The following is a 25,265-nucleotide window of genomic DNA, read 5'->3' on the forward strand; positions in this document are numbered from 1 at the left end:
TGGAGAGAATGGAAGAGATAAAGGAACAGTCATCTAGAATCTCGGAAGAGTGAGTGGGGCCAGAGAATTTGGCCAAGCATATTCAACAGGCTTGGGATCCTGAGAAAGTCATGGAAGTTTGGACATAAGAAACTTTAAACCATTTAGAGAAGTTATGGCGGAAAAAGATCAAGCTTCAGAATAGTGCTGGGGGCAAGGGTCCCACCTGGAAGCAAGGTGGATTCCTGATCCGGAAATGATAAAGTGGCCATGCTGTATTACACTGAAAAGTAGATGTTTCTTTCTGAGAGTCAAATTTATCCTACTGCTTTCCAAGCAAATAATTACCTTCCCCATTTGGCAAAACAGCTTTATTAAAAATTAAAAAACAGAACCAAAAAAATTTCCTAATTTCATCTTGGCTGATAAACACTATTCAGCCTTATTTCCTCAAGTTATTTGTGTAACAATTTTTAGTAAACAATCAGATTATGCTACAAATAGTTTTCTATATAACTTCATTTAACACGTCTTAGATTTACTGACAATCTCACAACCCCTACCTGAGTAAGGAAAAGGGATTACTCAATCCCCAAATAATGGTTGCATTTTCAATCGACTGTATCTGTGTTTCTGTAGCATAAAGTCATTACCAGCTTATCAAAAAGTGACAACCAGCATTTATCTTTTTAGAGTGGCCCAAGGTGACTTGGGCTAGCTTTGGACTCAGAGTATCAATGGCTGGGCTGAGTGATGAGTCCCTGACCTGCCAGCCAAGGAGCAAACTCTGCCTGTGGCACATTCACCAAGGCAATGCTCTGCTGCCAGCCTCTCAGCAATCGACCAGTTCAACTGACCCCAAAGGCTTTGCTGTTTTAATATCTTACTTTTCAAAGCTCAGCACTTCCAATGCTTCTCCTTCGCAAAGCCACGAACTCACAGTTCTCACTCTGGTCTTGAGAGAGCCTGTGCATCACCCTTCTGCAGTCACAGAAGGGCTTACTTACCCTCTGCTTCGTTTCTTTACTGCCACCCCCACCATAATGCAGCCTTCCTCTCTCCTGGCCACTCAATTCTGTTTAAAAGCCTTTGAGATTCAAGATCCTGTCAAAAGTTTTTGAGCAAATAAGTAGAAAGAAGCATGGACACCTTCCCCTGTCATTCAAATGCCTATTTACTTCCTCAAGCAATTTTCTCCTATAGAAACTGCTCTCTCAATCAGCTGTTTTAGGTGCTCCATGACTATGATATGCAATAAAAAGAAATAAGACTTAGCCCGGGAAAAACTCGTTTTTTTCTCTAGTTCTGAAACACCATGATCGGACGCCTTCCTTCCACTCCTCAAGCCTGCCCTGCACTCAAGCCATGCTCAGCCACACTCGTCCCCCACACCATACTTGGAAGCAGTCATCCTCACTCTGCCCTTCTGTGTTTCACGCACCCTGGGAGGGCACCACTCCTCCCCAGCTCGCCCATCTGATCCTGCCTGGAGAGTTGAGTGCCTGGTCCATACAACCTGCCCTGACCACTGCAGCCCACGCTGCTGATCTGCCACCCTTCAACCTCTACTTGCCTGGCAGTGCCTCTCCCTGTTCAATGGCCTCCCACACCACTGTGTCTCCTTCATGTGTCAGAAGCATACGTCTCACTCCGCCAATAACACTGCCGACAAATCTAAGTCCTCTACCGTCATTACCACTTTGAGGCAAAATGTAAACACCCTGCAGAGAAGAAGAGGGCTTTGGGCAAGTGTGTCTAAGCCTAGGAAATGAACCCTTTTATCCTCCACAGAAGACTGGCCTGGGCTAGGGGATTATAGAGGCTTTGTCCAATGGAGGGACTGGGAAAGTCCACTGGGGATATGAACTGCAATTTTTTCTTAGGGTGTCCTGCTTAGGGTAAAGGGTTCCACTGACATCCACTGAGAAACTCTGAGACACACATTCCAAAGGAGTGCAAACTCTGCAACGTACTTTTCAAAGGAGTGCATCTTCCACCTACTGAAAAGAATCTTCCAGTGCTGCAACCTTACGCTAGATGAACACTGGGAGAGCAACCCCAGGTCAGTCCAAGTAAGAATTACACTGCATGGCCAGCCCAGTTATGCTGGGTGCTCCGTCTAAATACAAAAGAAAGAGTTTGATGGAAGACTCACTTTCCTGGTGCTGTTTAGGATCACCTGGCTTAAGACATCCAGAGTAGAGTGGCTGGCTATCTACATGGGATAATTTAGAGTGAGAAAGAGGGGTGACAAGTTCCCCAAAACATCTGTGAATTCGCCATGGTCAAGCTTACTCTTATAACTATGCCACACATAGAGATTGGGGACTTTTGACAAGAAAGAATAAGAGAGACCTTTCCCTCTTTCCAGACAAGGCAGCCAAACCTGTTCACTCCTGGCCTTCAGGCTACATCAGGGAGTGGTCCTGACCAGTTGCCATCAGTTGCCAGAGGATACCAGAGACTTTCCCCTGGAAGACTAAAAAGAAAAGCGAACTCTAAACTCTCATCCAAGAAGAGAATGCATAGGGAATTAGCAACAGTGGTGATCATACAGTGGGCCTGCCACTTGCCTCTTTCTCATTCTTTCCTATCCTGTTCAATTTTCAAGACCTCCACTGAGATATTGAAGACCTTGAAGGCTGTGTCCAGCAATGTGAGGAGTATGTGGTCTCTGACCTAGCTTTTACAGATTGTGTCTAATGTTTGGAGAAGACTGGCTGATAAAGCGAACAGCCAAAACAGTGGGACCCTCTGGGCTCTCAGGGTCCATGTTATGAATGGTGGTGGTCAGGCATCTTTCCATGTGGACCTTCTGGTCCACCTTAGATTGGCCCTGGCCAGGGACTGCCAATTATCTCTGGGTTTGGATGCTATACACTGAGAGGTTGGAGTTGAAGAGGAGGAAATAGAATGAGGGACTTTCCCTATGTGAGCCACCAAAATGTTGCAGGTGCTAGTAGCTGGGGTTGGGTGGGCAGTGAAAGAATTTACCGGGGCCGGGCGCGGTGGCTCAAGCCTGTAATCCCAGCACTTTGGGAGGCCGAGGCAGGTGGATCACGAGGTCAAGAGATCGAGACCATCCTGGTCAACATGGTGAAACCCCGTCTCTACTAAAAATACAAAAAAAAAAAAAAAAAAAAAAAAAAAAAAAAATTAGCTGGGCATGGTGGTGAGTGCCTGTAATCCCAGCTACTCAGGAGGCTGAGGCAGGAGAATTGCCTGAACCCAGGAGGCAGAGGTTGCAGTGAGCCGAGATCGTGCCATTGCACTCCAGCCTGGGTAACAAGAGCGAAACTCTGTCTCAAAAAAAAAAAAAAAAAAAAAAAGAATTTACCAAGAAAGTTATAAATATTTTAAAAAGTAGGTTTATTCGAGAAACTATGAAGATGCATTGCAAGAGTGCAGCAGGCAGCGTGGCACAGAGAAGGATGTCTACAAAGAGACAGGGCCTGTAGGGAAGCTTTATAGGGGCATGATGGAGGGGCTGTGTGTAGATAAGATATATATATGATATAGTTGTGCTGCTGGGGCTATGTGCAGATTGATATATTTAAAAACAGGATATTATGCCAGAAGTTTCTCTGTGATTAGCTGTCTTTCCAAATAATCATTCTTCTCCACCTGGGCCCCCTTCCTTGATGCTTACCTATCTTTCAGTTTCCATACTTTTTCTGTATCTATTGAGATAATCACATGATTTTTATTTTTATTTGGTATATCATATTTATTGAGTTTCATATGTCAAACTGTTCTTGCATCTCAGGGATAAATCCTACTTTATCAAGGTGTGTGATTCTTTTAATTGGCTGTTGAATTTGATTTGCTAGTATTTTACTGAAGATTTTTGCATGTCTCTTCATCAGGAATGTTGATTTGTAGTTTTTTGTTTTTGCTTTTTCCTTCCTGCCGGATTTTGGTGTCAAGGTAAAGTTTGCCTCAGAATTCTTTTGGAAGTTTTTCTTCCTCCTCATATTTTTGAAAGAGTTGGAGAAAATTTGGCATTAATTATTCTTTAAATGTTTGGTATAATTCAGCTTTGAAATCATCTTATTCTGGGCTTTTCCTTGTGAGAAAATTTTGATTGCTCATTTAATGTCCCTATTCATAATTTTTCCGTTCACATTTTCTATTTCTTCATGGTAGACAAATAGGAGTACACACACTCATTTCAATATATAATGTGATTAGTCTGTGTGAGTAAAGGAAAAAAAGAAATCTCTCCATGTGAATTGGAGAAGTCTTTAATGAGACCTAGGCAATTTTATCATCTGTAAGGTAGAGATATTGAATTTGATATTTTTATGGTTTCTTTCAGATCTTTTCAGATCTGAAGTTCAGTGAGGTTTTTTTTTTCTTTTTAAAATTTGTTTCTAGGTGGCTACTGCATGTTACAGAAACCATCATCTTGTCGCCAAGCACAGTCTAGGATAAAAGTCTGAGTTATCACTATGCAGAAGAAATACCTTTAGAAAGTGTACCAATAAAAAGGAACACTTAATCAACCTAATAAACTCTCATTCTGCTGACATTTTTAAGCTCTCAAGTCATTTTAATACATGCTGAAAAGGGTCACAATTAATTCTTTGATCTTTTTTACTAACTGTTAACTTTTATAAATTCAGAACTACCCCAAAATGGTATGTTATTTCCCGGTGATTCATATATTAACAAAAACAACTAGAATATCTATGAGGAATAGTATCTCAGAAATTCTTTTCAGGTAGTACAATTTTAGTGAATAAATAGATCAAATCTATTTCCTCCTCTTGCTGACAAGGGTTGTTACAAGAATTTCAATGAATGAAAATTATTGCTGTATTATCTGGAATAGGAACAATTTCTAGGAAGCTCCAGAAATTTTGGGCAGCTTATACGAATTTAAGGAGAATTTCTTTTTCTTGATGCTAAGAAACTCTTGTCTTAATTTCTCTATAATCTTCAATCTGTAAATCACCATGTCCAAATGATTAGAAGAAGGGAAATTTGATATTTTCTTAAGTACTTCTGTTACATTGAAAATGTCTTCTCTACTACTCTTCAATCATACCTGTAATGGGAATGATTTCTACAACCTCATGGGAATCATAAATAAGCATAGATTCTGAATTCAAACTGTATATCATTGCTGCTTAAATATCAAGTGATTTCAAACCAGAATATGCACTTAATGGTAACTTATTTATAATTGAATTATACCAAAATATTTTTTACTCAGTATGTACTATATTTGCTCTCTATCGCATCTTTAGGTAAACACATATCTAAGCATTGTAATTACATGTTAGAACATTTGTAGATCATACATAAAAAGTTTCTCCTTTTATTGCATTGCCTACCAAAAGTAACTAAGAAAAATAGGGTTTTGTTTGGATATGTGAGTTTATATGTAAGTACATGAATAAGAAATTCATTTAAAGAAAATTTAAATTCATTTAAATTCATTAAAGAAATTCATTTAAATGTAACAGCCACATTTAAATGAAGATTATTAAAATGTTCATAGTGAAACTAGAAGCTATTTAAAAATAAAATGTCAATGAAAATCATTGGATTAATCAATCTATCATGTAAAACATCACTAAAGTAATACATTAAATAATTGTTTATCTTGGTCTTAGTACTTGTTAACATAAAGCCATAGCTGAAAGATCTTGCTATCTTTTAGGTTATTTCTGTAGATTTAAACTTAGATATTATGTTCTACTATCAATACTTGTGATGACATGACTGTGATAATTAATTGCAGTGATACATTTCTATATGAATTTGGCATCCCACTAATTAAATGAGGAAAATATCAATATTTCTTGTTAAGTTATGGGTCTATATCCAAAAGATTATAATCACTTCTCTTTTTGACCATGATGGGCTAACAGAAGTCTGATTAACCTTGACATATTAAACAGGCAGAAAATTGGACAAATAGCTAAAACAATGGTTTTTAAATTTGGGGCAAGAGAGATTAATCTTTGAGAGAATGAAAACAAATGGGGAATCTTAGCCTGTTGCCTAGAGAGAGTTTCTAGTCAGCAGTGCAGAAAAGGGAAACTCTAACAGATCATGACAATCTTCCTAGGGAGGAAATAGAGTTCAGAGTTGGGGAGGTCAAGGCAAGTAACTTTTGTCAAGTAATGGAGAGGAGAATATAAAGTTCAGTTCACTCAACTGAACCTTCTGAGGTTCTTGGGTCCTCTCTCTCTATCTCCAGTCTTTAGCTGAGTGCTGATCAGCATGTTCATATGGGACAATTCTCAAGCATAAATGTTAAAACCAATGACCTATGACCTAACTTTCCAAATTAAGAAATTAGAAAACAATGAAAAGAAAATTAAAACCAAAGCAAGGAGAAGAAATTTAATAATAAAAATAACAGCAAACATTATTGAAAAAGACAATGCAAAAATAATAGAAAAAAGTATAGGCAAAACTAGTTTTTAAAATGGTCATAATGATAGCTTTGTATACACTCTGACCAAGAAATATGAAGAGAAGACAAAATTTACCAATGACAGAATCAATGAGGGTATATCAGTGTAAATTCTACATTGTACAGATTAACAGTTAATTCAAAAATAATACTAACAGGTTTATGGCAATAAATTCAATAAACATGCAAAGACATATTTATTACTAAAGTGCATGTGGAAGGCAATGCACAATTTGAGTAGCCTTACATCTACTAAAGAAATTAAAATCATAGTTAAAATATTTTGCTGAGGAAAATGTCAACTCCTGATGATTTCATAATTTACTTTAGTATTTCACCAATTCTGTCTGTAATTTTATACTTTGAGACCAACATTTCCCGGATACTAAAACTAGATTAAAAGATATTTCAAGAAAACTGCAGATTGGTATTTCTTATGAATACAGACACAAAAATTATAAACAAAATTTTTGCAAGATGAAGTCAACAGTATATGAAAAGGTAGATCAAGGTCATGTGGGGTATTTTCCTCCAAGGAATGCAAAATCAGTGTAACATTTGAAAATCAATATAATTCACCACAGTAAAATTCAAAAAAAAAAAAAAGAAAGAAAGAAAGAAAAAAGAAAAACCTTCCTGACCAATATAAAAAATTGAGGGGAGGGGAAAAACAAAATATCATTAAATATCAAAGAAAGAATGACCAGTGTTTTAATTCACAGAACATAATTGTCTATGTAGACTTTCCTAAGGATTCTACATAAAAGATTCTAGAACTAATGAGAAAGTTAAGTAAGTTTGCTGGATACAAAGTCAATGCTGTCTACAGCAATTGATTCTATTTATTGATGTTAGCAATGATCAGCCAAAAAATAATATTTTAATTAATATCATTTACAACAGCATTAAAAACCTGCAATAAAGTAGAAATATATTTGATAAACAGAGTATAATTTCAGTACATTAAGAAGTACAATAAATTCCTTAGAAAAATTAAGGAAGACCTAAACAAATGAGAAGATATTCTATGTCCATAAGTCAGAATTATCACTTTCTTCAAATTCCAATTCTTCCAATATTAATGTATACATTTTTATATAATACCTATAAAAATCTCAGCAGGATGCTTTGTAGAAAATAATGAATTTATTCTATAATTCATATGGAAATGCCTAAGACAGTCAAAACAATTTTGAAAAAGAACAAAACCAAAGGTCTTATACTATTTGATATCAATTTATACTACAAAGCTATAGTAATGAAGTAAGATAGATATGACATTGTTGTAAAAGTGAACATATAGGTAAATATAATATAATGCCCAGAAAAATGCTTACATATTATGGTCTATTAACTATCAGCAAAATAACCCTTTTCTTACATTTTATACAAAAGTATACTTGAAATGGATTATTGACCCAAATGTAAAAGCTAAAATTCTAAAGCTTCTTGATAAAGCAAAAATTGTAAAAGGTTTTAGAATAAGACAAAAAGCATCAAAAAGGAAAAAATTAGTAAATTTGACTTTACAAAATTTAAAACTTTCATTATTTGAAAGATTCTTTTAGAAAAGTAAAAAGGCAAACCACAGACTGGATGAAACATCATCTCATGCCCAACAAACATACACTATTTTAACAATAGCATATGTAAAACATCCTGACAATCTAAAACAACAGATTTCAATAGACACTGTCAATTGTGTTGATGGCAATAAGCATGTGAAAAGAAGCTCAACATCATCTTTCATTAGGAAAATGCCAGTTACTGTCAATTTATACCCATTGGAATGACTAAAATGAAAAGACAGACCATTTGAAATACTGGTAAGCATGCAGAACAACTGCTACTCTCATCTCTCCTGGAGGGAATATAAAATTGTACAAGCAGTTGGGATTACCGTTTGGTAGTTTCTTAGAAAGTTACACTGAGCATGTGACTCAGCCATTCCACATTTAGGTGTTTCCTTAAAAGAAATCAAAGCATTTGCTCATTTAAGCATTTTTTTGTGTAAATGTTCAGAGCAGCTTTATTAGTAATAGTAAAAACAAGACAAACCATTCAGGACATAGGTGTAGGCAAGGACTTCATGACCAAAACGCCAAAAGCAATGGCAACAAAAGCCAAAATAGACAAATGGGACCTAATCAAACTCCACAGCTTCTGCACAGCAAAAGAAACAGTCATTAGAGTGAATTGGCAACCAACAGAATGGGAAAAAATTTTTGCAGTCTACCCATCTGACAAGGGGCTGATATCCAGAATTTACAAAGAACTAAAGCAGATCTACAAGAAAAAAACAAACAAGCCCATTCAAAAATGGGCGAAGGATATGAACAGATACTTTACAAAAGAAGACATACAGGAGGCCAACAAACATATGAAAAAATGCTCATCATCACTGGTCATCAGAGAAATGCAAATCAAAACCACATTGAGATACCATCTCACACCAGTTAGAATGGCGATCATTAAAAAATCTGGAAACAACAGATGCTGGAGAGGATGTGGAGAAATAGGAACATTTTTATACTGTTGGTGGGAATGTAAACTAATTCAACCATTGTGGAAGACAGTGTGGTGATTCCTCAAGGACCTAAAAATAGAAATCCCATTTGACCCAGCAATCCCATTACTGGGTATATATCCAAAGGATTATAAATCATTCTACTACAAGGACACGTGCACACAAATGTTCATTGCAGCACTGTTTACAATAGCAAAGACCTGGAACCAACCCAAATGCCCAACGATGATAGACTGGATAGGGAAAATATAGTACATATACACCATGGAATATTACGCAGCCATCAAAAACGATGAGTTCACGTCCTTTCTAGGGACATGAATGAACCTGGAAACCATCATTCTCAGCAAACTGACACAAGAGCAGAAAATCAAACACTGTATATTCTCACTCATAGGCGGGTGTTGAACAATGAGAACACATGGACACAGGGAGGGGAGCACTACACACTGGGGTCCGTTGGGGGGAAATGGGGGAGGGATGGGGGGGTGAGGATGTTGGAAGAGATACAGGTGAGGGGACGGAAGGCAGCAAACCACACTGCCATGTGTGCACCTATGCAACAATCTTGCATGTTCTTCACATGTACCCCAAAACCTAAAATGCAATTAAAAAAAAAAACATCTAAATAATACAAATGTCTATCAATAAGTAAAAGGATAAATAAACATGGCATATTGATATAAGGGAATAATATTCAGAAATTTTAAACAAGTTAAAACACACAACATAAAATATTAATTATTCTGAATGATAAAATCCCCCCAAAATAAACTACATAGTGTATGATTTTATTGATGAATAATTTTAGAAAATGCAAACTAATCTGTAGTGAAAACAGAGTAGTGAGTGCCTGTGTAGGAGGTAGTGGATCAAAGGATGTATTACAAATGGGTGAATGGAAATGTTTATTATCATGATTGTAGTGACATATAAATATAAATAAATACATTCATATATAATATATATGTAAACTTATCAAATTGTACACTTTAAGCATTTGTAGTTTATTGGACCACAATTATACCTCAGTCAACTGTAAATATGAGAAGGAAGTAATGCTTTTCACACTAAATGGTAAAAGTTTCAAGCCACTCTTCATCCAGATAATAGCCCCATGTGCATGGTAAACAAACGAAAGTGAAAAATGAATCTCATGGCAGGAAGACCCTCCTGAGATGTTCTGTTTTCTCCCTGCTTTACACTGGTATGATGTATTATTATAATCCTTATTTCAAAAGGAGATCAAAAGAGCCAAGTGACTTGTGTAAGTCATTTATCGAAGTCTGCAAAAGCAAAGACAGAAAATAAGTCTTTAACTCTTATTCATGGCCACAAGTTACATTTTCCATTAAGCCATGTAACTAGTAGTAACAAAATATATTATCTAAACTCACATATCACAAGAGAAAGTCTGAAACAGAAAAAGCCACTTTTAAATAAATTAGTAATGTTACCAGAAAAAAAAAAAACATGAATCTGATATATGCACAGATACTTTCATTTGTTCTTTTAAAATTCCAATAACAAAATAAAATCATTTGTTGGATGTCACTACGGTTTTTCCATTTAATAAAGGGAGGGTCCTTTGTTGAGGTAACATTTGAATAAAAAGAGAGAGAGAACTATGAAGGGTGAATTACTTAACAGTAAAGCATTTCAGGGAGAAGCAGACACACTGTGAAAGAACTAAGTCCCAGAGATGAAAGCTTGCTTGACATGTTCTAGAACAAAGGGACTGGTGTGACCAGAATAAACATGGTAGTAAAGTTGTAAATGGATAGGATATTAAGTCTTACAGAGAGAAGCAAGTGTACAGATCATATCAAGTATGGTAAAATATTTGGGTTTTTATAGAAAAATAAATTCCATTTGCATTCAAGTAGTCATTGATCTAAATGTGATTAGAAAATATATTCAACTAACATGTGCAAATGAAGCAATGAGCTATCTTTCCTGAGAAGATGTGACTCGTGAAACTGTGATTGGCTTGTGTCTTAATGACCTAATAGTTCCAAGATATTATGCATCAGAATGATTGATAGTAGAAAATATCACCAAGAAAAATTATGCCTTCCATTTTCTGACCTTAGTAATAAGATTGTATTATTTAACAGTAGGTGATACTTGAAATTACAAAGTGCATGTTTTAATTACCAGGATTAAGAATTTAAGCTCTTGATCACAAATGACAACACATGCAGTTTGGAGAGATGTACACATCTGTTTAATAGGCTTCAGGCTTTAAGCCAAATTTACTTAATATCTTCATTAATAACAGTTAAAGAGTTTCCAAAAACAAAAAAAAAAGAGCAACAGATAGTTTACTAAAAAGGATATGGGTTAAAACAACTTGAAAGTGATATACATACAGATACATGCTTATAAGAAAAGGAACACAAGAATCTCCACAAACTTATGTTTGTTACTATAAGTGAAATTTGTTTACTAAAAATTTGTTTATTAATTTGTTTATTAATTTGTAAGTTTAATAGAGAGCTTGATGAATTATTTTTGTAGTGCATTCAGTTATTTGCATATATGTTAATGTTTTTCTAGGGTGACAAGCCATTCCAGTTTGTCTATTGACTACCCCACTTTTAGCACTGAAATTCCAGCATTTAGGGAGACTCTTCAGAGGATCGTTGTTTACTCTATTTCTAGTTATCCTGAAAGTGAGTGTACTACATATGGTGATGAATAATCTTTTTTATTTTTGTTTAGAAATATTTTATACCCAAAATAAAAGGTAATCTATCAGTAGCACATAATGAATTGCACTGGTAAACCCACAACTGACTTAAAACATTTGAAACTACTGCTCTCTTGTAAAGCCACTGCGTTTCCTGTTCCTTTCCCACCCTCCTGCTTCGAGAAGTTATTGCTTTGATGAAAATTGTAATTAAGTACTTCCTGCTTTTTTCTTTTAAATATTTTTTATCACAAATTTAACCACATCCAAACATTGCACTGTATTGATTATCATTGTTTTGAAATTCCTTACAAACAGTAACATATTGTACATATTTTTCTGGCACATATTTTTATGGTTCAATATCATACTAAATAACTTCATTTTACCATGGGATCATTCATGAAGCATGTTTATTCATTTTCAGCATTGTACACAAATAACAAAATACACAGTGCTTATCTGGTACCCATTATCTTCCAAAAACTGTTCTAAGCTCTTTGTATATCCAAATGCTTTATTTTCTATAGAAAATGCCATAGAAATTATATTATTATTATTTTATACATAATCAAGCTGAGATACAGATGAACAATTAGTGTAAAAAAGAAATACATTTGTGATATAATAAAAATTAGTAGCAGATGTCAAATTCAAATATATGAAATCTGACTCCAGAGGTTGCCTTCTTATTCACTAAAAGAGGGCATTATATTTTACTATGTAAATATATGATGGATATATTTATTAGCTTGTCAATAGATGTTTGGGTGGTTTACACATATTTTTCCTATTACAAACAGTAACTCTATGAACATTCTTATAACAGTTCTCATTAAAACAAATAAAATGGTCTGTAGAGCAATAAAAGAGTCATAAAATATATATGCTTCTCAATGTGGGTATACCAATTTATAGTTATACAAAAAACAAATTAAATTTTTCTTGTCCTATATCCTCATCATCCTACTGTGTTGTCACTGCTTATTTTTGTCAAATTGTTGAATGAATAATAATCACTTATTTTGGTTAAATTTGTAGTACCAGAAACTAAGAGACTGAGCGTATTCTTATTTTGTTGGCTAATTATTTGTAAGCTTCTATAAAATTTTTATTTGTGTCTTTCTATATTTTTTCAAATTTCATTATAGTGATTTTTTAAATTACATTAAAAATTATTTTTAAATTGAATATGATTATATGCCTTTTTATAGGCTATGTGTTACATTATGTTTTATATGTGTCATATTTTATATAACATGTTGTTAAATATGTTGCAAAAAATAATGTAAAACAACTCAGTTTTTTGTCTTTTCAATTTTAAAATTTATGATAATTTAATTTACTAATCTTTCCAATATTTGTCTTTAATAAATCTGAGCTAAGAAGTGCTTTCCCATCCTAAAGTCATATTTAAATTTTTAATCCTCCTAGAATTGAGTATTATTTATGGTCTGAAAAGACAATCAAATTTATTTTTTCTCCCCATATGGATAACCATTTTTTAAAATGTAACTTTGGATCATTACTGCTTGCTCTCAATAAATTAAGTTTCTATAAAAATGTGGATAACTTTCTTGGCTCCCTAACCTGTCTATTTGTCTATTTAGGCACCAGCTTAACCCTTTTACTAGAGTTTTATGTGATAGAGAAACAACCATACCTAATTCTCAATTGTTTTTGTTTTTCTTTTTGTCTAAATACCTGCATAAGCCATACATGTGCATGTAGAGAGCTAAGGATCTGAGCAAGAAGGACTGGCAGTAGGGAATGAAGGACACAAATAGGAAGACCATATCGTAGACTGTGTCAATGGGCTTAGAAACCAAAGAGCTGGGAAGAGATAGCATGGGGAGAAATGACAGATACAGGTGAGGGGACAGAAGGAAGCAAAGCACACTGCCATGTGTGTACCTATGCAACAATCTTGCATGTTCATCACATGTACCCCAAAACCTAAAATGCAATAAAAAAAAAAAAGAAAAAAAAAAAAAGAAACCAAAGAGCTGGCTGAAGATGGTAAGGGTGACAGGGTTTGACCCAAATAGTAAAATAACATGTTTATCATGATGAAATGACACTAGGCCTATAAGGAAGGAGAATGAACCCTTAAATACCTCAAATCTCTTTAGAGTCTAATAATTTTTTGTTACATATTTATTATTAAGCATGATAATGCTTAACTTTAAAAATATATGCCCCTTAAGAAAGCTCTGAAATCAAAGCTCTTTTCTTCATCACTTTTGAGCATTTAATATGGTTTAATTTTTAGGTTTAAATTTTGCTAATTATTGGCTTCTTTATGATTATAAAAAACTGAGAACTTGTTATCAAATAAATGAGTTTGATATTTTTAACCATGCTTTTAACTTTCAAATATTTTTTTCTATAAATTGAATTGGTCACCCTATCGTTTGATCAAAAGACCCCATAGTGTTCTCTCCTGAATTGTTTAGATGATATTATGATTGAAATAAATAAACATTTATGTCCTGACTTATACCCTTGGTTATTACCATCTTTCAAACTTTCATCAGCCTTTATGGGTGAGCCTTTCCAGCTAGTCCAGCTTGCTCAGACACTTAGTACATTATATTCATGTGAAATTGTGAGCAAAGTTAAAGAAGATGTACTGTCCTAGTTTTTACACGTTAACCAGCTGAAGCTCATAATTCTTAGATCATTTCCCCCTTACCTTGCAATCTATGAGTTTATAACTAAGTGGTTTATCTAATATAATGAACAATAATAGAGACTAGTAAGCTAAATAAGGAGAAGCCTTGGGAAATGACATAAATTTTTGGATTCATGTTGGAAGCAAATATCAAATTTGCTGTAGTATTTCTCTTTTGTCTAGATGTAAAGAAAAAAGTTTCAAATATGCAGTAGAATGTTTGCTAATAGTGTATTGTAATATGAAGAAATACAGAGAATTGCAAAAATAATGGGTTATATGTGTTTATAAATTATGTGTTCATAAATTTTGCATAAAGTAGTAAGAATCTAGAGTTCCATAAAGTGAAATATTCTTGTATCCTTCAACCATTTATAATAGAGAATTTGTTTCCAACTTACTAGGAAAATATTCTTATTCTAAGAACTCAAGCTGCAAAAAACAAATAGTATTTTATATATATTATACATATAATATATAAATATTATATATGATAAATATTATATATAAACCATATATACACACACACACACAAACAAACACACTTCAAGTCTTTAAATTATGGGATACATGTGCAGAACGTGTAGGTTTGTTACATAGGTATACATGTGCCATGGTGGTTTCCTGCACCTATCAATTCATCATCTCCATTAGGTATTTCTCTAATGCTATCCCTTCCCTAGCTCCCCACCCTCTGACAGGCCCTGGTGTATGATGTTCCCCTCCCTGTATCCATGTGTTCTCATTGTTCAACTCCCACTTATGAGTGAGAACATGTAGTGTTTGGTTTTCTGTTCCAGTGTTAGTTTGCTGAGAATGATGGTTTCCAACTTCATCCATGTCCCTGCAAAGGACATGAACTTATCCTTTTTATGGTTGCATAGTATTCCATGATGGATATGTGCCACATTTTCTTTATTCAGTCTATCATTAATAGCATTTGGGTTGATTCCAAGTGTTTGCTATTGTGAACAACGCTACAATAAACATATATATGCATGTCTTTGTAGTAGAATGATTTATAATCCTTTGGGTATATACCCAGTAATGGGATTGCTTCATCAAGTAGTATTTCTGATTCTAGATACTTGAGGAACCGCTACACTGCCTTCCACAATGGTTGAAATAATTTACACTTCCACTAATAATGAAAAGTGTTCCTATTTCTCCACATCCTCTATAGCATCTGTTGTTTCCTGACTTTTTAACAACTGCCATTCTAACAGGCGTGACATGGTATCTCATTGTAATTTTCACTTGAATTTCTCTAATGACCAGTGATGATGAGCTTTTTTTTCCATATGTTTCTTGGCCACATAAATGTCTTCTTTTGAGAAGTGTCTGTTCATATGCTTGGCCCACTTTTTGATGGAATTTTTTTTTCGTTTGTTGCAAATTTAAGTTCCTTGTAGATTCTGGATATTAGCCCTTTGTCAGATGGATAGATTGCAAAAATTTTCTCCCATTTTGTAGGTTATCTGTTCACTCTGATGATAGTTTCTTTTGCTGTACAGAAGCTCTTTAGTTTAATTAGATTCCATTTGTCAATTATGGCTTTTTTTTGTCATTGCTTTTGGTGTTTTAGTCATGAAGTTTTTGCCCATGCCTATGACCTGAATGGTACTGCCTAGATTTTCTTACTGGGTTTTCATGGCTTTACGTTTAAATCTTTAATCCATCTTGAGTTAATTTTTGTATAAGGTGTAAGGAATGGGTCCAGTTTCAGTTTTCTGCATATGGCTAGCCAATTTTTCAAACACTGTTTGTTAAATAGGGAATCCTTTCCCCATTGCTTGTTTTTGTTTGTTTTGTCAAAGATCAGATGGTTGTAGATGTGTGGTGCTATTTCAGAGGACTCTGTTGTGTTCCATTGGTCTATATATCTGATTTGGTACCAGTACAATGCTGTTTTTCTTGCTGTAGCCTTGTAGTTTAGCTTGAAGTATAGTTTTTTCTAATTCTGTGAAGAAAGTTAATGGTAGCTTGATGTGGATAGCATCAAATCTATAAATTATAATTTTACTTTAAAGAAACATACAATTTCATCATTTAAAATCATTTTCTTTAGGCATATATCATTAAAACCATACAAAATAAATTTTTTAGTTGACTATAAGGGCAAGATTTCTTTGGAATATTGTCTGATTGAGTTCTGAAATAATTGAGGTGATATTGGATAAATAAAAATCAGTAACAAATTTGTTTGAATTATTTTTGTTTTTATTATTTTGCTACAGGTTTTCTAGGGTGATGAATATAATTAATATGATCAATTTTTCATTTGTAAACTTTACCTTAGATATGAAAATTTGAAGTATACAAAGCAGCTTACTCTTAGAAAAAATATCTTGCTATTATGCATAAGTTAAGCAAGATCCATATTATTCTTTCATTATCACACAAAATAAGATCAAAATCTTCTTCACTAGCTAACATCTACTCAGACCTCTCTAGTAATCACTACAATATGACAGATTGGAAACTTTAAGGTTAAACTATGATGCCATTCCCTTTCGTGCATGTTTCTTGGATAACAAAGACAATGCTGCTACTGCTTATAATAATGACAGTTATAATTTTTTAAATGTCAGCATTTATTCAGTAATAAAATAGTAGGCCTATATCAGATATCTTGTTTACCCGATCAAATTTAACTTTTAAAAAAAGACCTAAAGAGCTCTCTGAATCGTGCATCTGAAAGATATGAGTGACTTAAATGATAAAACATAATGGGACTATATGTTTTCAAATTTGCTGTAGTACTTATTATCTCCTTAGAGAACAAATTTTTTCACTTCATTGAGAAACTACTTACAACCAAATTAGTTTGATGTATAATATTATCATCATTTATAAGCAAAAAGACATGGCTCAGTATAGTAAACTACTAATTGGTTAGTTACACAAGCAAGAAATGATCCAAACAGGTTTCAAATTCAGTTCTAACTTTCTTTGAACTCACTATATACTACATTCTGGAGTCAAAAGGGTCCAAAAATATTGTTTCAAAGATGTAAGACTTCATAAATAAGCATAAGTGGCTTGAGAAACCAAATGAAGACCTGTACCTCATATAAATAATTGTGGTGGGGCATGGTGGCTCACGCCTGTAATCCCAGCACTTTGGGAAGCCAAGGCAGGTGTCTTACTTGAGTCCAGGAGTTCCAGAACATCTTGGGCAACATGGTGAAACTCTGTCTCTACAAACAATACATACAGTAGCCATGTGTGGTGGTGCACACCTAGGGCCTGGTGCCTCCGGTGGGAGGATCACCTCAACCCGGGACGCAAGGAGTGAGCTGAGATAGCGTCACTGCACTCTAGCCTGGGTGACAGAGTGAGACCCCATCCACGCCCCCGCAAATTGTCTTGATACTATGGTCTTAACTTTTTGATACTCTGATCTCATTTTCATTTTCAGTAAAAAATCTTTCATTTACTTATTCACACAAAAAAATATTTACTAGAAACGTACTTTGAGATAGGCAGTATTCCAAACACTGAGGGTAAGGTGCTTACTCTTGTCAAATATTGCTAATCTGTCTACTAAAATGAAACAATACTGGTGATTTTGTTGAGAAGTGTTCTGCCTATATGTTTTCATATATTAATGTAAAAACTACAAATTCTTATTCTCAAAATTGAATGTACATCTGCCTTTAAGCAAAGATGTTGGTCCCTGATCAAACTGTAGCTTACAGTTTAGTTGTAAAGATACCCATTAAATAAATGAAGCTTGAATATAAGCATTATGACAAAAAAATAACAAATCCTATAAAGTAACCAAAAGCGTATAGTGTCAGGGAATTCCATGTAGAAAAGCGCCACCTAAGATGTGCTCTGAATGATGAGTAGAAGGAGTCAGTCATGGTAGAAGTGTAATAGGACATGCCTAGCACAGAGGAAGGCTATAAGGCAGAAAGGAGCCTGGTGTCTTCGGTGAAATAAAAGAATACAAAAGAGGATAAAGGAAAGTAGTTCTGAAGAGACTGGGATGGTATAAGACTCATGGTCTTACAGACTTTATTATTAAATTGATGTTTTATTCTAAATATAAGGGAGAGCCATTGAAGGTTTTAAGGAAGGAAGTGAATGAGTCATATTAAAATAAAGCTTAGAAATTTTATAGGATGATAAACGAAGACATAATTTAGGTAGTTGTTTCAGTATTCCAAGCTTGAGACAGTGGGGTTTTGAACAAAAATAGTGCTAGTGAAAATGGAAAAATGTAAATAGAGTAAGGTCATATTCTGAACTTAGAATCACAGGAATTAATCATAGGGTGGAATATTTTAAAAACAAGATTTCAGATTTGGGCACTATGAATTTCAGATGTCTGTGAGACACTCACATGGAACATCAAAAAAGTAATTGTCTGTGAGGATCCAAAAGAGTAGCCCTGCCCGAAGAGAAAACTTTGGGACCCTGTAAGCATAGAAATGATTTTTAAATCCCTAGCAATAGATGGAATCACCAAACCAAATTTGTGCAAAATAAGGAGAGGGACAGCGCCCTGAGTAAACTCTGATAAAGCTGAGCAAAATCCAGTGAGGAGAATTGGGAAAAATCTTTCTGAAATACAAGAAGAAAACTAGAAAAATGGATTGTGCCATTATAAAATAAAATACCTAATGTTAATGAGGGATAGTTAACAAAAAGAAGAATATGAATAATAGATGTAAGGAAGGATAAATAGCTCCAGTGAAGAAGGAGTCATATCCAAGAAACAAAAAGGATTCAAAAATATTATTAGATTGAAGAATATTTGTCTCACTACCAAGGAGGAACAATTGTATCTATTATTCTAGTTACGTTTGCCTCCCTGCCCTATTATATGCAGAAAGGATATGGCTCTTCACAGAAAGCAGATGGCTGTGACTGGAGATGATGGGAGCTTAAAGGACAGCGAGCCCCGACACTGCTACCTCGTACTGTGCATCCCAAGAGAGCAAAAGACATAGACTTGGAGATATTTAATTTCCTTTTCTTTCCAGGATGCATTAGGTGACATATCATGTTATAATAGAACTACCTGCTTTCATCCTATGAAAGCATTTGTCAAAGCATATTGTAATAATCTACTATTGTCTTAGTCTTCTCCATTGCATTGTACACAATTTAAGGAAAGGTACCTCTAAAAATCTGTATATCCAATATTTAACTCCTTCTGGAATGTAGTGGCATTCAACAAATGTTTGAAATGAAGGATGCATGAAAGCACCGCTGGGGATACTATAATTTGTTTATTTTAGACCACTTGAGCAGGTTCAAAGGCAATAAGTAAAAATTCAAAGAACATGCTTTTTGTCATATATAAGACAGATGTTTCACATATTTTATAAAAAGAAGGATCTATTTCCATGAAAGTACTTAAATGGACAGATGAAAGACAATCTGTTGGAGGGATTATAGAGAAGAATTAAGTAAAATTGTAACCACTATTCATTGATCAAAAGCCTTCATTACCATATATGTTGATTTATATCCTAACATTATATAATATTATTTATAATCTTTAAGAAAACATTCTTAATATTATAAGACATAGTTCCTCATCTTAATAATATTAGTTTTATAAAGAGCACTAAAAAAGTAGAAAATGAAGAGAAAATATTTATGGGTTAGTCAATGTCTTATAAGGTGCTATTTAAAATTATAGTTAAGAAAATATACAATATTATTAAGGGTAACCAAGCTACAAAATATGGTATTCTCTTTTCTTTTCTCTTCTTTCTCTCTCTCTCTCTCTCTCTCTCTCTCTCCTCTCTCTTTCTAGAAATAGACAGAATGGCAAATGCAAATAGTGAAGCAAATAAATTTTATTATCTCAATTATATAGTTTTCAGGGAAAGTTTTGCACTACTTTCCTAAATAAAACAATATTTTTTTTACAAATGCCTATGTTTGTGGTATGTCAATATGTTGTCAGAAAAGCAATTTATAATAGATAATTTTTATCAAAATGTAACTTTAATTATCTAGAGCCCAGGGAAGAGCAAAAAACTAGTGAAGATAACAACAAAAAAAGTCAGTTAATTAATGATTAATTCATAGTGACTGTAGATCAGAAAATATGACAAATGACTACATTACATTTATAAGAATAATGTTATTTTTAAAAGTATAGGTAGGATAGCTTATTTCTAAATTTAAAATGTTATTAATTTTTCAATGTTTTATTTTTCAAATATCAATATTTCATCCTATTTATAAATATGAAAATAATAAAATGTTACTAGTCAATATTTGTACCAATTTAGCATTTTGGGTTGTTGAAATATTAATATATATATATTAAATATATTTGTTGGCTGTCCAGTATATATTTGACTCTTTAAACATATTTATTGGCTGTCAAGTATATGTTTGTAATGGTATCTACTCAGCTTGAGTGATATACAGCATCATTTACTGACATATGAAATAACTGAGTTTTCAGTTTTTATTAGTTATTGACACTAAATTTCTTTATTCAAAAATCTTATATTTGATATATATATTCTGCACTTCATTATCTTAAATTTATTCATTTGAAAATGAATTTTTACCTAGAGAATGTTTTACACTTATTTTCTATGGATGGATCTTATTCCTCTATAAATAAGGTAAAAACATATAGAGTCTCATGTGCATTTGCTAGATAATTGATTCCAATGGTCTGTAGATATGTGAATAATTATCTTAAAATGAAATGTGACCAAAGAAGTATTTTAAAATGTAGACTTCCCCAGAAGAGATCAAGAAATATGGGTTCAGGTAAGAAATAATAAATGACAATTTATGGAGTACTCTAGATACCTTCTTAATTAGAGATAAATGTGTTGTACAAATAATGAGGCTTGCATGTGGGAATAACATATTTTCTCCTTAATTGTTTGCTTTACCTTTTAATTTGGTTATGAAATTGTTTAATAATACAAGCAAAGCATTTCTAATACTGAACACTTGAGACCAGACCCAGATTGTACTTTGCATAGTCAATCAGCATGATGAAGATTTCAGTTTTTCAAAGTAGAAATCAAGTTAGGGAAATACTGAAGTAAAGTGAATCACCTTTTAAATTTATGCTGAGCTACTGTGAGGATTAAAAGAGATAAACTCTGAAAATTTCTTGGTAGTGGATCTGACACATAGATCTTAGTAAGAAAGATGTTACTATAAATATAAACTTAATAATTTAATAAAATTTATAATATTTTAATATACAGGATAGTATCTTTGAGAAAATAAATAACCCAAGGTTTTCTCATCCTAATATGGATTGATGTTTTGAGTGGGCCTTTGAAACACCTAGCACACACATTTTACTCTATTTCTTCTACCTGAACACTCATATCCCCATAATCCATCCCCACACCCTCAAGTCAAACTAACCTCATCTCTCTCCTTTTCTTACAACTATGTGTACTTTGTTTCATTACTGGAAATTTCACTTTTAGTTCTTTCTCAGTTTATTTCATTTGCAATCTTTTGTCATGAACAAACATGGCTTTCCCCCAATTTTATCATAATCAATGCTACCTTTTCTCTATATTTCTTATTCTATATTCTATATAAACCCACTTTAATCTTTGATTTGTCTACCTTTTTCTAACATCTTCAGTAAAATTTGATTCATTAACAGTGATACCTTATTTTGTTGTGCTTTGCAGATTTGGGGCAATCTCACACTCACCAAGTCTACCAGAAACCATTTTTCCAAAAGCATGTGCTCACTTCATGTCTTCATGTTACATTTTGATAAATCTAGGAATATGTTAAACTTTTCCATTATTATTGTATTTGTTATGGTGATCTATGATCAGTGATCTTTGTATTACTATTGTAATAGTTTGGATATCATGAATACATTTATTTAAATATAGAACAGCAAACATAATCCATAAATGTTTTGTATGCTCTGACTGTTCCACCAACCAGTTCTTTCCTTATCTCTCTTCTTCTCCTGAGTCTTCTTTATTCTCTGAGACACACAATATTAAAATTAGGCTAATTAATAACCTAACAGTGTGCTGTAAGCATTCAAGTGAAAGGAAGTGTTACACTTCTCTCACATTCAATGAAAAGCTAAAAATGATTAAGCGTAGTGAGAATGACATGCCAAAAGCCAAAATAGGCTAAAAGCTAGACCTCTTTTGTCAAATAGTAAGCCATGTTGTAAATGTAAAGAAAATATTCTTGAAGGAAATTAAAAGTGATACTCTGGTGAAGACACAAATGATAAGAGAGCAAAACAGCCTTATTGCTGATATGGAGAAAGTTTTAGTAGTCAAACCAGCCATAACGTTCCCTTAAACCAATGTCTAATTCAGATCAAGGCCTTAACTCTCTTCAAATCTCTGAAGGCTAGAAGAGATAAGGAAGCTATATAAGAAAAGTTAGATGCTAGCATTAGTTCATGAGATTTTAAAAAAGAAGCCATATCCATAAGATAAAAGCACAAAATGAAGCAGGAAGTATTGATGTCGAGCTGTAACCAGTTTTCTGGAAGATCTTAGCTAAAATAATTGAGGAAGATAGTTACACTAAACAACAGATTTTCAATGCAGGTGAAACAGTCTTACATTGAAAGAAGATGCTACCTAGGACTTACATAGTTAAAGAGGAGAAGCCAATGCTTGGCTTCAGAGCTTTCAAGGAAAGGTTGACTTTCTTGTTAGGGGCTAATGCAGCTAGTGACTTTACACTGAAGTCAGTGATTATTCATCATTTGAAAATGCTAGGGTCCCTAAGAAATATGCTAAATCTACTCTGTCTATGTTCTATAAATGGAAGAAAGTCTGGATATCAACACATCTGCTGACAGCATGATATACTGAGTAGTTTAATCCTACTGTTGAGATCTATTGCTCTGAAAAAAGATTCCTTTCAAAATCTTACTGTTCAGTGATGATACACCTAGTTACCCAAGAGCTCTGATGGAGATCAGTGTTAATTTCATTTCTCCAGCACAGTACAAGGAGATCAATGCCATTTTCATTCCTCCAACACAACATCCATTCTGTAGCCCACGGATCGAGAAATAATTTTGACTTTCAGGTCTTGTTATTTAAGAAGTACATGTTGTAAGGCTATAACCACCACAGATCAGTGTTCTTCTAATGGATCTGAACAAAGTATATTGAAAACCATCTGGAAAGGATTCACCATTCTATATGCCAACAAGATCATTCATGACTCACTGGAGAAGGACAAAATCCCAATTTTAACCAGAGTTTGGAAAAAAAAAATAATTCCAATCCTCAATGATTACTTTGAGGGGCTCAATATCTCGTGTAGAAAGTATCTGCAAATGTGGTAGAAATGGTAAGAGAACTATAATTAGAAGTGGAACCTGAAGATTTGTCTGAATTGCTGTAATCTTATGACAAAAAAACGAATGGATGAGGAGTTGCTTCTTATGAATAAGCAAGGAAACTGTTTTATTAGATGAAACATACTCCAACTGAAGATGCTGTGAATAACATTAAAATAATAAAAGATTTAGAATATTACATAAAGTTAGTTAATAAAAGAAATGGCAGGACTTGAGAGAAGTGATTCTAGTTTTGAAGAAAGTTCTGCTGTAAGTAAAATGCTATCAAATAGCATCACATGCTACAGAGAATTCTTTCATGAAAAGACGAGTCCACTGATATGGCACACTTCTGGTTGTCTTATTGTAAGAAATTGCCATAGCCACCACTAACTTTAATAACCTCCTCCCTGATAGGTCAGCAGCCATTGGCTTTGAGGCTAAACTCTCCACAAGCAAAAAGATCGTGACTTGCTGAAAGTTCAGATAACTGCTAGCATTTCTAATGTATTTTTAATTAAGGTATATATATATGTATATATATACATATATATATACACACACACACAGAGTTATCTTCATTATTGTGTAAACATAACCTTTATATGCACTGGGAAATTAAAAAATTATGCTAATCGCTTTATTGCAATATCTGTTTTATTGCAGTAATCTGGAACTAAAACCTCAATATCTCCAAAGTATGCCTTATTCAGTTTATGAATAGACATTCATTAAGTGACTTCTGTGTACCAGGTACCATTCTAGGATCTTAAGATGTGTCAGTAAACATAATAGACAAAAATATAGTACTGGAGTAGCTTCCATTTAGTGGGGATATAGAATATATACTATGAAGAATAAACACGAAAAATAATTCACTTAAAGTAATGCTAAAAATAATAAGTGTTATAAAAAGGAGAATAAAAGGGATAGGAGTGATCTGTGGTAAATGTAGATTTCAATTTGAAATAATATGGTCAGGATAAGACTCACTGAGTAAAGTGTGGTGGGGAAAAGATAAAGCATTAGCCTCATGAATATTTTGGGGAAGAGTAGTTTACGTGAAAGAAAGACAGAAATTTATTGCATCTAAAACAAAATGACCAGGAAGTAGAGCAGTTAGAGAAGTCAGATACATGATATTGTCCAGACCTTGCTTATCAAGTCTACATGACATGTTGCTTCTACATGGACTGAAGAAGGGTTGCTGGACAAATTTGAACAGTGCTGTGTTAAGGTCTGAATTACATTTTGGAAGAACAATTCTCTTTGCTAGGTTGAGAATAGAAAACATTGCATGCAACTCTGGAGATGGGGACACAAAAAAACCTTCAAAAAATCAATAAATCCAGGAGCTGATTTTTTTTAAAAGATCAACAAAATAGACAGACCACTAGCCAGATTAATAAAAAAGAAAAGGGAGAATAATCAAATAGATGCAATAAAAAATGATAAAGGGGTTATCATCACAGATTCCACAAAAATACAAACCACCATCAGAGATTACTATAAACAACTCTATGCACATAAACTAGTAAACCTGGAAGAAATGAATAAATTCCTGAACACTTGCATCCTCCCAAGCCTAAAACAGGAAGAAGTCAAGACCCTGAATAGACCAATAACAAGGGCTGAAGTTGAGGCAGCAATGAATAGCTTACCCCCCAA

Source organism: Saimiri boliviensis, chromosome 3 (assembly GCF_048565385.1).
Source record: "Saimiri boliviensis isolate mSaiBol1 chromosome 3, mSaiBol1.pri, whole genome shotgun sequence".
NCBI lineage: Eukaryota > Metazoa > Chordata > Mammalia > Primates > Cebidae > Saimiri > Saimiri boliviensis.